This window comes from Equus asinus, chromosome 2 (genome assembly GCF_041296235.1).
Source record: "Equus asinus isolate D_3611 breed Donkey chromosome 2, EquAss-T2T_v2, whole genome shotgun sequence".
Classification (NCBI taxonomy): Eukaryota; Metazoa; Chordata; class Mammalia; order Perissodactyla; family Equidae; genus Equus; species Equus asinus.
Window position 1 is genome coordinate 193653679 of NC_091791.1, and position 12529 is coordinate 193666207.

Genomic DNA, 12529 nt, shown 5'->3' on the forward strand with positions numbered 1-12529 from the left:
CTACCGTCAGCAATGCCTGAGCTGAGCCTAGTTACAGAGACAGAAAGAAACTCCCAGTTTGTTTGCAGGGTCAAACTGAAATGGTGAATTTCACACCAGCGACAACCTGCACTTCGGTTTTTACTTTGTTGGTTTAAACACTTTTTTACCATTTTAACTTTCTCATTCTGTCCACTTTGTTGTTCAGTTTATTCATCACTAAATTATTTCCTTTTTAAGCTTCTCTGCCTTTCCCACTTTGTCCTCTATTTTACTATTGATTCATCTTCATTTTATCTTCCCTTTTATTAAATGTTTATTAAAATATCACCTACTTATGTTTTGAGGGTTACATAGTCTGCAATGAGTAGCAAATACTACAAAGGCAGTGTCTTCAACCATCAATTCAATACTTTTAAAAATGAAGTGGTGTAAAAATATTTAAAACAGAAGACAAGCCAGGCAAGTCAAGACAGATCTGTATAGCTGAACTGGCAAACAAAATAGTTTGATCCTTTATTTTTTACAGTAAACTTAAACATCCAATATAAAATTTAATGTACAGCAGTAATACTTGACATTTGGAAGTTAATATACAGAGAGAGAGATTGCATTTTACAGAAAAGAGAGTATTTGTTATGATTTAAAATTTATATATTAGAGCAAGTCTTGTTTTACTTGCAGAATACCAGATCAGTGAAGTCACAGTGGCCTGATTAGTCATCACAAATTGGTGAGTGAGAACAACACCCTGTGGAACACAGTTCACAGGTTTAAGTGAACACGTGCGGTTTCTACAGCTTGCCTGCAACCACTGTGCTAGCAAACCTCGGTCTCTGCGCGGTCCTAACGCTGCCCACACAGCTCTCAGCAGCGAAGGAAGCTCCGCGCCCTCTCAGCAAACAGCTGTAGCGAAGATACACGTTTGGGATAAGAAGCAGAGTGACTTCAGACTTAACTTACATCTTATGGTGAATCGTGTTGTAAAAATTCACTCACCATCTTCCTTTTCTATCGAAATAAAGGCTAATTCTTAAGTGCTTTCAATGCTTTCTGTTTACAAAAGCACTTAGATCAATGGCTTCTTAAAGTTTTCCTACCACTTCCTGTTTCAAAACAATCTGCCTCTGATGTTAACGTTAATTTTAAATCAAGGCTGAATCAAAAACACTGAGGTGGATAATAATTTATTTCTACATGCACAGTCTTTAAAACAGTTTACCAACACACTATTAATTTCATTAGTTGTGTCTCTAAATCAAAGAGTAGATTACACAAGATTGTGTGTATTTTACCCTGTCCCTGTCATTACACACACACCTTAGGAGAACTCGAACATTGATATTGTAACCCTATCATCTCTAGTGTCCTTGAAAATGAGGAAGATACAAGGAGATACAGACGTAACAAAATGAAGAGACTAAGTAAAATTCCCAGTGCCCTGAATTTGAAGCGGAAGTATCGTTATAAACACATGAGGTATTTTTTCTTTATATTATACATCTGATGTCTCAAAAGTTTTAGGGCAATTTTAAAGCTTAAAATTTCAGAAGTATAAACGTTGTGAGTTCACAAAGCGTATCATTTAAAAGTTGAATGATTTAAGTGTATTTTACACTTGTTTGGTTTTGTGAATTTTGATTAATGAATTTGCCATCTTCAATGACAGGAACTCTTGACAACGGAAAAAAGTGCCCGCTGTGGCCTTGCCAAGGGTTTGAACCTGAGTCGTATCAGCCTCTGGGTCCACCTGCCCATTTGCAGGACACACAGAGGACCAGGGACATGCGAAGCTTCCCTGTGAGAGCATCAGTGAAGCCCAGGCTGTAAAACACTGCACGTCCGACGGCCCAGGCTCCACAAGGGGCAAACTGTCAGGAGGAGAACGGCACAGAGGAGACTTACATGAGACTCGAAAGAAACAAACTTCAAAAATGAGCAAGTCTGAATTATGGGGCTAGGGACACATGCTTGAGTGATAAAACTACACAGAAAGACCAGGAGGCGATAATCGTAAAGGTCAGGGAGGCGTTGCCGGTGGCAGGAGGAGGGCCTGCCCTCGGATGGGGCCCTGGGGAACTCTGTCTTGACCTGTTGTGGTCACGAGGATTTCATCTCAAGATGACTCATTAAGCCACGCATCTGTTCCATGTGGCTTTATGCATCTGTGTTTTATTTCATAATAAACATAATACAGTAGATATGGGGATAATTTAAAACATAACATTAAAAAAGGAAAAGAATACCCACGTATACTATCTGTCTTATAGGTTGTATTCTCACAGGTTTCTAATTTTACTCCTTTTCTAGCTTTGGGCTTTTATTTTTTTGAATTTGCATTTTAATTTACATACAGTCAAATTTATTCTTCTTGGCTTAGAGTTCTATCAGTTCTCACAAATGCCTAGAGTTGAGCAACCACGGCCAGAATCAAGACCAGGTCACTCCCATCAGCCCAAATTCCCTGCGTCACACTCAGTGGTCAATCCTGCTCCCCTCACCCCCCAGAAGCACCGATCTTTCTGTTCCTGTCATTCTGCCTCTTCCAGAGGGTAGTATAAATGGTATAACAGTGCCTGGCCTTTTCAGTCTGGATTTCTTTGCCAGCACGTGCATTTGAGGTGCATCCCTGCTGCTGTGTGTATCATTTTTCTTCACCACGGAGGAGAATGCTTATCCATCTGCCGGTTGAAAGACTTCAGCTTATTTCCAGTTTCTGGTGATTATTAACAAAGCTACTCCAAATGTTCACATATAGTCTTTCATGTGAACGTATATTTTCATTTCTCTTGAGCAAATTTTAGTAATTTTTAAAAAATTGTGTTATTCTTAAATTTTTGTCCTTTAGTTTATCAGGTGAAATGCAGAATGCTCAGAGATAAGGGGACACTAGTGAGGACAACTCAGGCCCTTCAGACAGAAATCTCTTTCGTCTCTCCTGTGGCAAGCTTTTTAGGCACCCCATAATTGACGTGCAATTCCTTTAGGGTTAAATCCACTGTCTCTTTTGGAAATAGAAAATTATAAGACACACATTTTAAAATTCAGCCTTGGCTAGAAATTATAGCTGAAGGCAGAAGATATGAGCCTCAATAGGCAGTTTATCGAAGAACTGAGATCGTTGACCCTGTAGACAGTTGCTCTGAGGAGACAAGACTGAGCCCATCCTGTCTTACTCAGTAAGAGTGAAAACCGGGGAACACTTAGAGACTTTCGCATTGAGAACATCATAAATATAAATATTAAACCACATTGGGGTAACGATCCCATCTTGTCAGATGTGTACATATTCTGTACATTGCGTTCGTACGTTTTTTCTATTTAGTTATGATTGCGAGAGTTCCCTTTAAAGCTTGACTTCTGAGTAATTACTGTGCTCTCAGTAATTCTTGGTCTTGTGGCTAAGCTACACTCAGTTCTTTGCTACGGAACCATTAAGTTTACTCACTATATGTTTGTTATAGGAAATCAAATTTGTTAAAGCATGTTTTTGTAGTATATTTAATTGAAATAAGCTGCCATAAGAAAGTGGCCCTGGGGGCTGGCCCCGTGGCCGAGTGGTTAAGTTCACGCGCTCCGCTGCAGGCGGCCCAGTGTTTCGTTGGTTCGAATCCTGGGCGCGGACATGGCACTGCTCATCAGACCACGCTGAGGCAGCGTCCCACATGCCACAACTAGAAGAACCCACAACGAAGACTACACAACTATGTACTGGGGGGCTTTGGGGAGAAAAAGGAAAAAAATAAAATCTTTAAAAAAAAAAAAAAAAAGAAAGTGGCCCCGCTGTGCAGTGGCTCAAACAAGAGAGAAGTTTATTTTCCTCTTGGCTCACAGTCCAGGATGGGCAGACAACTGAGACAAACGCGAGCCTCCATCCCACGGGGTCCCTCAGGGAACCACGATCCTTCTCTCTTGTCCCATAGTCACCCAGACAGGGGTCAGCAAACCCCTCTGCAACAGTCCAGATAGCAAATCTTTCAGGCTTTGTGGGCCATACATTCTCTGTCACAACTTCTCAAGCCTGCGAGCAGCCAAAGTCAATATATTAATGACTGGGCGAGGCTTTACACCAATAAAACTTTATTTACAAAAACAGGTGGCAGACCAGGTCGGGATGGAATCATAGTTTGATGTCTTCTGTCCTCGAGCGGTCCTCATGGTTAACGCTCCTTTCGTCCTCTGATTTGTGGGAAGAAATGAAGAGGCAGCGGAAGGCCAGACGTTACTCAGACCTGGGCACATCACTTCTGCTAACGTTCTGTTGACCAAAACTTAGTCACACGGCTACATCCATCTAGTTCCAATAGAGGCCTGGAAAGGTCTCTAGCTGGGCGATCAGGTGCCTGGGTAAAAAGTGGGGGTTGGTTATCAAAGGAAGCAGGAGAGAGTGGACACCGGGGAACAGGTGTTAGCCTCTGCCGCTCCCTCTAAGTCTATACACAGACTAGCACTGTGAGCTTTGACTTACAATTTACGGCCTTCCTGAATTGTTCTGGAACTTAACCTGCTGTTTGTCTTACATCTTAGTCAGAAGGTATCAAGAACCTCCTTGATTTTCTCCCTGTCAGCCTCAGGAGAGTCAGATCCCACCTAGCCGGGGTCTGAACAGAGACTGAAAGACTCGCAGAAGCAGTCTGCACTGAGAGGAGAACGGAGAAGTGCAGAGAGAGACCAGGGCTCCAGAAAGGGAAGAGAAAGATGGGGAGGGTCGTGGCTGATGACCAGTTCCCACGAGGCCTGAAGGGGCTCCCTGCTTCACGCTCTGCGCATTTCCATGAACTCCCTTACACTTGAGCACCCTCCGGGGTATTTCTGTTCCTCACAACCAAAGAAGCTTTAAGAAGCACACATCAACCTGTTCCAATGTATTTGACACCAACTAGAAACATTTCAGCTTCCAGCAGGATTACAAGAAGTTTGTCTCATTTTGTGTGGAAATTTTCCCAAATACCTCTCTCTACAATGAAAGCTAGGTGGCTTAATTTTGGATTATAGAAATTAGGGTTTTGTTTACGACTAAGTAAACAGGATTTATTGTTGAGCTACTTACAGAACATGATTACATTTCCGTTCTTGTACAACATTTTGCCTTTCCTGAGTTAACTGCTTGATTTTTCATTTTCTTTGTTTTTCATCTATCTGTCAGTCAGTCCATTGCTGACCCTCCAACGGAAGTGGCCAGTGTTGCTTCGTTCTCTTGAGCCGCTTCCCCTGCACGTGGTCCTGGCTCCTTTCAGGCACAGTTGGCTCCAGAGAACCTCTGATTGTTCCTCTCCATCATCCTGGGAGTCCTGTGACCTTTTCTTGTGTTGGAGTGCCTCTGTTCTGTGTCCTGTGCCTTCTTTCTGCTTTCCTGCCTCGTGTTACTGACATACACCCTCCAGTAGCTTCCTCAGAAGGTAAAATTTTTAAAAAATTGCACATCTAAAACTTCTTGTTCTACACTCATGCCTGATTGATAGTTTGGGGCTGAAATTCATTTTCACTTGGAATGTTGAAGGCATTGCTCCATTTTCATCTAATTTCCAATGTTGAAGTCAAGAAGTCAAAAGCTACTATAGCAAAGCTTTATCTGTATCCTTACTGATCTAAAATTTCATAAGAATAGGCCCTGATGTGGTCTTTTTTCAACCATTTTGCTGCGTTCTCAATGGGCTCTTTAAATTTGAAAACTTGCCTTCTTCCATTCTGGAAAATTGTCTTGTATTTTTTCTCTGATGGTTTCTCCAGTCTGTTTTCTCTGTTCTCTCTGCTTTAGTGCCTTAGACTGATGTTGGACCTCCATGTTGGTCTTTAATTTTGTTTTCTTTTCTCTCTTATTGTCCATTGCTTGATCTTTTTGCTTTGCTCTCAATTTAAAGTGGATGGTATCTTCAACTTTAAATTCCAAATCTTTAAATTTTTATTTGTGTTCTGATTTTTAATTTCTAAAGGCTCCTTTTTTTTTTTTTTTTTTTTTTTGCTGTTTCTAGATTTTCCCTCATCCTCTGACATCTTAATTGTTTGATTATGGAGAGCACAGCTTCTCTGATCTGAGGTTTTCTGCTGCATTGTCTCTGTTTCCTCCAGGAGGTTTCTCTGAGATTATTTTGTTCTCTGTCTTGAATGTTGGAAGATTTCCTCAAATGTCAGGATGAACCATGGTGGATGTCCTCTTATACTTCAGAGCAAGGCAATAAAAGAAGAGGGACAGGAAGCTCTGTGAGCACGGCCAGGCCTGTCTGGGGAGGGGCTGCTGCCTGAGGAGTGACCAGAGAATAAAAAACAGATTTCCTGCTTAAGTATTCACAGTTTCAAGAAAACGGAAGCATCACAGTTGTAGAACTCTGCACCGACTCTGATGGGCTCAGTTCCATCTTAATAGCTATTCCACCCTGTTCCTTAAGAACTCTGATTTTTTTCAGTTTTATTGAGACATAATTGATACAACACTGTATAAATTTAAGGTGTATGGCATAATTACTTGACATACTTATATTGTGAAATTATTACTACAATAAGTTTGGTTAACATCCATCACTTTATACAGCTACAAAAAGTTTTTTTTTATGATGAGAACTTTTAGGATCTACTCTCTTAGCAACTTTCAAATGCGTCATACAGCAGTGCTAACCATAGTCATCATGCTGTACATTACATCCCCAGTATTTATTTTATAACTAGAAGTTTGTACCAGAATTCTAACTGTAATTGAGTGTCTTGACATTCAGCTAAAAGATGGATTTCCCAGCCTCCTTTAGAGCTATGTTTAGCCATGTGAATAAGTTTTGGCCAATGAAAAGGAAACAGAAGTGAGATATGGAATGAAAGCCCTTGCTTTATCTCTTCCAAACATCCAGGCTGCGTCTTAGAGAGGTTTAACTCCCCTCCTCACTCCCAGCGCGTCCCTCTTCCTGGTCGATTCTCTGAAGACGCCTGCCTCTGCAGGCAACCTGATCTAGTGATGTCGGATCCCAGGTACAGCTCAGTCCCACGGTGCTCAGGTCAGACGAGTTAGGCCCAGCAGTGCTGTCACTCAAACACTGACTCCAGACCCATCAGCTGCTAAGCTGCACCTACTGGGTTTTCCTTTAGCCAAAACTCACTAGCCTGTGCCTTTCGGTGACTCATATTCTTCTCCTGGAGTATGGAAAATGCTGTTAGCCACCTACCCACAGCTATTCCTTCTTCATTCTTGATCACAGAATCTCAATTTTGTTTAAGAGGTATATTAGTTTCCTATTGCACCATAACAAATCATCACAAACTTAGTGGCTTAAAACAACACAAATTGATTCTTTTGTGATTCCAAAGGTCAGAAGTCTAAGATGGGTCACCAGGCTGCATTCCTTTGGGAGGTTCCACGGCAGAACCCATTTTCTTGATTTTTCTAGCTTCTAGAAGCTGCCTGCCTTCCTTAGTTTGTGGCCCCACATCACTCCAACTTCTGCTTCCATCATCTCTGTCTCTGACTTTGACCTTCCTGTCTCTTTCTCATAAAGACCATTGTGACTTCATTGGGCCCACCTGACAATCCAGAGTCATCTCCCCACCTCAAGATCTCTAACATAATCACATCTGCAAAGTCCCTTTTTCCATGTGAGGTAACATGTTCACAGGTTCCTCGGAGGCTGCTCTTCTGCCTACCTCATGAGGCACTGAACCCAGTCCCAAAGACTTAATCACGGCTGCTCTAGGCTGTGGCAATCCTGTTTGTCTCCCTTTGACAGTGATGCATCTGTGAGAGGGCATGTGACCCACTCTGTCTGATGAGACGTAAGGAGAAGTCTCAGGTGTCTGGACACGATTTTTCTCCTGACTGGAGAAGGGCAAAAGGAGAGCCCCACTTTTCCGGCCACCTCCCTTCTCATCTTTCTGATGTTACTGTGTGATGACATGATAGTTAAAGCTATTTCAACTACCTCGTGACCCTGAAGAAAAGGCCAAGACAACTGTAGAGACACTGACTTGACAGCCTGACATAGTTGAGCCACTGATCTCACTCTGGGTCACTTATCCTCAGACTTCTCACTAAACAGAAGACTCACAAGTTTTTAGTTTCAGCTACTGCTAGCAGGACATTTTGTTATTTGCAGCTGAAGGCATTCCAACTAATACATAGTTCAGATGGAAAGCTCTCAGTTGAATATCACTTGGACTCTGTTACTTGCCTGCAGGAATCCTGGCTCGTAGGAAATGACTTAATTTCCAGCCATAGAGGAAAAAATCAAGATAACCAAAGATGGGTGTATTAGAGATTTTAATCTCAGAGGAATTGTGTTTGGGCTTTCAGATTCCCGTAAAAACGAGCCATCTTCTTTTTATCTTGTTGCCTATTCTTCCCACCAAAGGCACATAGTTGGGGTCTATGTCTGGTTTCAATTACACAATCTATTGGATGGTAAATAAAACAAGATAAGACCTGTAAAGTACATAGAATAGAGCCATATATAGCAGCTGTTCAGTAAATTGTAGCTGCTATTATCATACATTCTTCATGCTTGATGGCTAGCATTTTATTTTGGCAGACTGAATCCCATGATTAATAACAGTGCCACCAAAGCCCCACCTTGAGACAGACTGGACTGAGAAGATGCCTCCTCTATACGCTGATCCTCTCTTGGAGGATTGACAATCATACCCAATACTGAAGAAGTTAATCTCTGAGGAGAGTCTGAGAAACTTCAGTTATTTTCCTATTAGGGGTCCATGTTATAAATTAATAACAGATAGTTTGCTTAACACTAATTTAAAGATGGGTATTTTCCATAATGTTGAGGCCAGGCGTCTCCCTCTAATTCTGATCCTCAAGCAGATCTGGGTGAGTGCATGCTGACACCCTTAGCCAAACTATCTCTACACTAAGACAGAGCGAGAGGGCCCTTGACTCCAGAAGAACCCACGTTATCTGGGGATCTAATGCTCTTCTAAAGACCCTTCTTGAGAGAGGCTTTCCCAGCCTTTCACGCCCACAGACTATTGAAGACTGTCCTCCCTGGGCAAACGTGGGCTTGTCCTTACAATTCCAAGTTGAATAAAGACTGTTGAGGAGAATCCATGATCCTGTATGAACTGGGCAAGCATGCACATAGAACAGCACCAGAGGAATGGCGGCTCCAGGCCACGCACAGAAGACCAGTGGGTTTGGTTTCACAGAACAACATAGAACATTTGGGTATCGTTCCATGAACACTGACCAAGAAAAGGGATGTCAGCCTGTTTCGCGAGCTACTTCCAGTCAGTTATAGCTCTCATGGCTGCACCGCCACTGCCTAGAATGGTGACAGGCTCATGACCAGAAGTAATATTTTAAAACTGAAAGTATGTCCCAGAGGAATATGAGGGGAACGTTTCTATTTCCACGGTGCGCTTCTCCATGCAGCCTCCTGAGTGGGAGACAGAAGAATGCACACTGGCCCTCTGTGGGCTGGCCTCCAGTGAGAGGAAAATGCCCTGAGGGGAATGGCACCTCGCTAAACAGCCTGGACCTGACTTTCATTTTGTACTTAGGAACCATTTAGTCAGGGATGGGAAATGGCTTTCTTCTCTTAGTGGAAGCAACTGCCCTGTGCAGCCAGCACTGGGCTGAGAAGGGCCTTTAAGCTCTAGTCTTGATGCTGTTACCAACTAGGTCTTGTTGGCAGGTCCAACAAGGAAAGTGGGAAATCGAGCTTCCAAAAGCCAACCAGTTCCCGAATGGACAGCCTCATCTCTGAACGCCGGCTGGCTTCATGCTGTGACTTGCAAGTGCTTAATGAAATAGGGATAGCTGTTAATGGCTGGCAAGATGACCTGGGATAATTTGAAATTATAGCGGCCACCATGGGCTCCTTTTTAAGAGCCAGATAACAGGGAGATTTTTAGAGTCAAGCTCACCAACTTCCAGCACAATGGTTCAAACTAAAGGTTCTGGAAGCTGTGAATATTTACAAAGAACAGCAAAAAATGTATCTTACCAAGCTTGTTTCATGTCCTGAGGGCTTGGCTTAATAATCTTCACGGTAGAGGTCCTGAAATATGGTCAGATGACACGCACTGCACCCCATTTTGCGGTCAGAGATAGTCAGAGAGAAATGTAGGTTGCAGTCCATTCACAGCTAAGAGTCCTACCAAGCTGCTGCCAGGGGAATTCCATTGGCCATTAGAAGGAACGTTCTGATTAGATAAGGTCATTTAAGGTGCACTTAAAAAAAAAAGGCAAAAACTTCAGCTTTCCAATATAATCTTGTTTTGTTGCAAAAACCTAACAGAAAATTAAGTTATAAATAGTGCTTAAAAGAATATATTAGGCCATGACTTTACAGACACTCCCGCAATCTACTCTCTGAGCTAATGAAACGCTAGGAGATTTTCTGGGAAACTGCTACGCTAAAGATCGCCGGAACTGTTCAATACAGCCAGGTAGTTACTGTTTGTCCTGGCTGAAACCAACAAGGTATTCAAAAGGATTTAGCAATTTAGGATCAGAAATCTGGCCAAACTGGAAGCTGATAGTCAGAGTCTGATAGGAATTTTCTTCCCAGGTCGTCTTCCCTAAGTTAGGGGGAAAAAAAAGCAAATTAGGGTGATGTGGTTGGACAGGTGTCCTCAACTTACAAATCCCTGTGAGACTGGAAAAGCAGTTCTAGAGGCAGTTCAGATTCCACCCACTTCCTTTATCTTAAAAACAATTATGGCCTCATCTCTCTGGGAACTGTTATCTAGCTCATCACCAATTCCAAAAACTGAAGGAAAAAAACGAAACAAAGACCAGAAAAACGGCCATAAGGGCACCCTCACCCAAAATCTAGCATCTTGAGTGTCTTCCTAAAAATATTAGTGAAAAGGCTTAAAACAAAATTTGGATTCATAACTAGGGAGCTTTATGTTACTGTACCTGATTCATGGCAGTAATTTTAAAACAACAGCTGTGGAGACTCGGTGCATGGGTGTCTGTGTGTATGTTACATATGTGTGATATTTCATCTCCAGATGGTATGGACAAAAGAGCTCTGTTTAATTGGCTTAAAGTAGGTATTTACATAAATTCTAAGTGTAATAGAAATTAACCCAATGTCGTTCAGGTTAACATGAGATAAATTAATCTTTGGTAAATGAGAGCTTGTTTAAGTTTGTTGGTTTGATTAAAGTAGGCATGTGCTCAGCGTTATCAGCACTGGGTATGATGCAGACACGGACACGCAGCCTTTATGTTTATTGGTCAAATAAGCTGATGTTACCTCTTACAAAACTGGCTAACAAAAATAATAGCTTTAAATGTCGGCTAACTTTGTCTAATGTCTCACGTAATTTTGTGGGCAATCTAAATAATTACTGAGAATGAGTAAACTAAATTGATGTAAAAAAGAAAAGTGTTGGGTGAACTTTTTAAAATTATGTGTTATGGCATGTATATTTAAATAATTTCAAATTGTAACTTGAAATCTTTAGAGTTTTATTAAATTAGGTTAAATGATAGAAATTTATTGAGTATCTAGGTCATTTTCAAATAAGATAAAATGCTGAAATATTATTGCTAAACACATCTAAGTTTATGTACCTTTGGCTTCTTATTACAGAGAAACTAAAGTGTTTGTGTCTATTAGTGAACACGCCTTGTGTTTTACTACTGTGAAGTAGCATGTTTCTAGAAATTATGAAAAGTGTTTAGAATGCCAATATAAAAGACATTTCATAGTTGCTTACTTTTTAGTTTTTACTAGGGTCTGTAAGGGTTAAAAGTTCTAATTAACATGTAATTAAAGTTACTGGAAATTAATAAGGCAAGCATCTTTGTATACAAGGAAAGTAAAGAAGGTATATGTTTTCAGTAAAGAAGATATAAAGAATGGAAGTATTTTTGTTTGTTGGGTTAAGAAAGATAAATTTGTCTTAAAGGACTAGAAGGGAAGAAAGAAAGCCTAGGACAAATTCTGAATGTAAAAAAAGTTATAGAAGGTTTATGAAAGAGAAGTTCTGAAAGGAGTTTTATGCCTGGTCAAGTTGGCTAAGATTAATGTAAATCCAATTGAGTAAATGAGTTTTAATGTCAAAAATGAGCTGGTGCAAAAATTAAAACTTGGTTTTCTCTCTCAAAGGGATAATTTTCTTGAATTTTGATCTGCTCTTGATAAAGAGGTTATAAAAGAGTTGTCTTTCCTTTTGAGTAAGTCTACCTAAAAGTCAGAAAATCTGTTTTGTTAAAACAATTTCCTATGTTCAGAAGGACTGAGGTCTCTCTATCGAGACTTTTTTACTGTTTTAACTCACTGTTTGCCCTTGACTGTTTTGTTGTCACTTTGAGTGTTGTTTCCTATTTGAACAAGTGTTACCTTTTGGTATTTTTGACAAACTTTCCCCAAAAATATTCAAATCCTGAACAAAGGCTTTCTTTTGACCTGGAAGAAGGAAGAGAATTTCTCTGAGGATTTTCAGAGGGCCCTGGGAGTTCTCAAAGAAATCTGTTCTCTTCCTATAAAGGGAGTGATGCTAATCAGGTTTGTTTGGTGCTAAACTGCGTGGAAAGCATTGTGAAATACACGATGATAAACCTTCTTAGCTTATATTGTGCAGGTAAATATTATTCGCTATT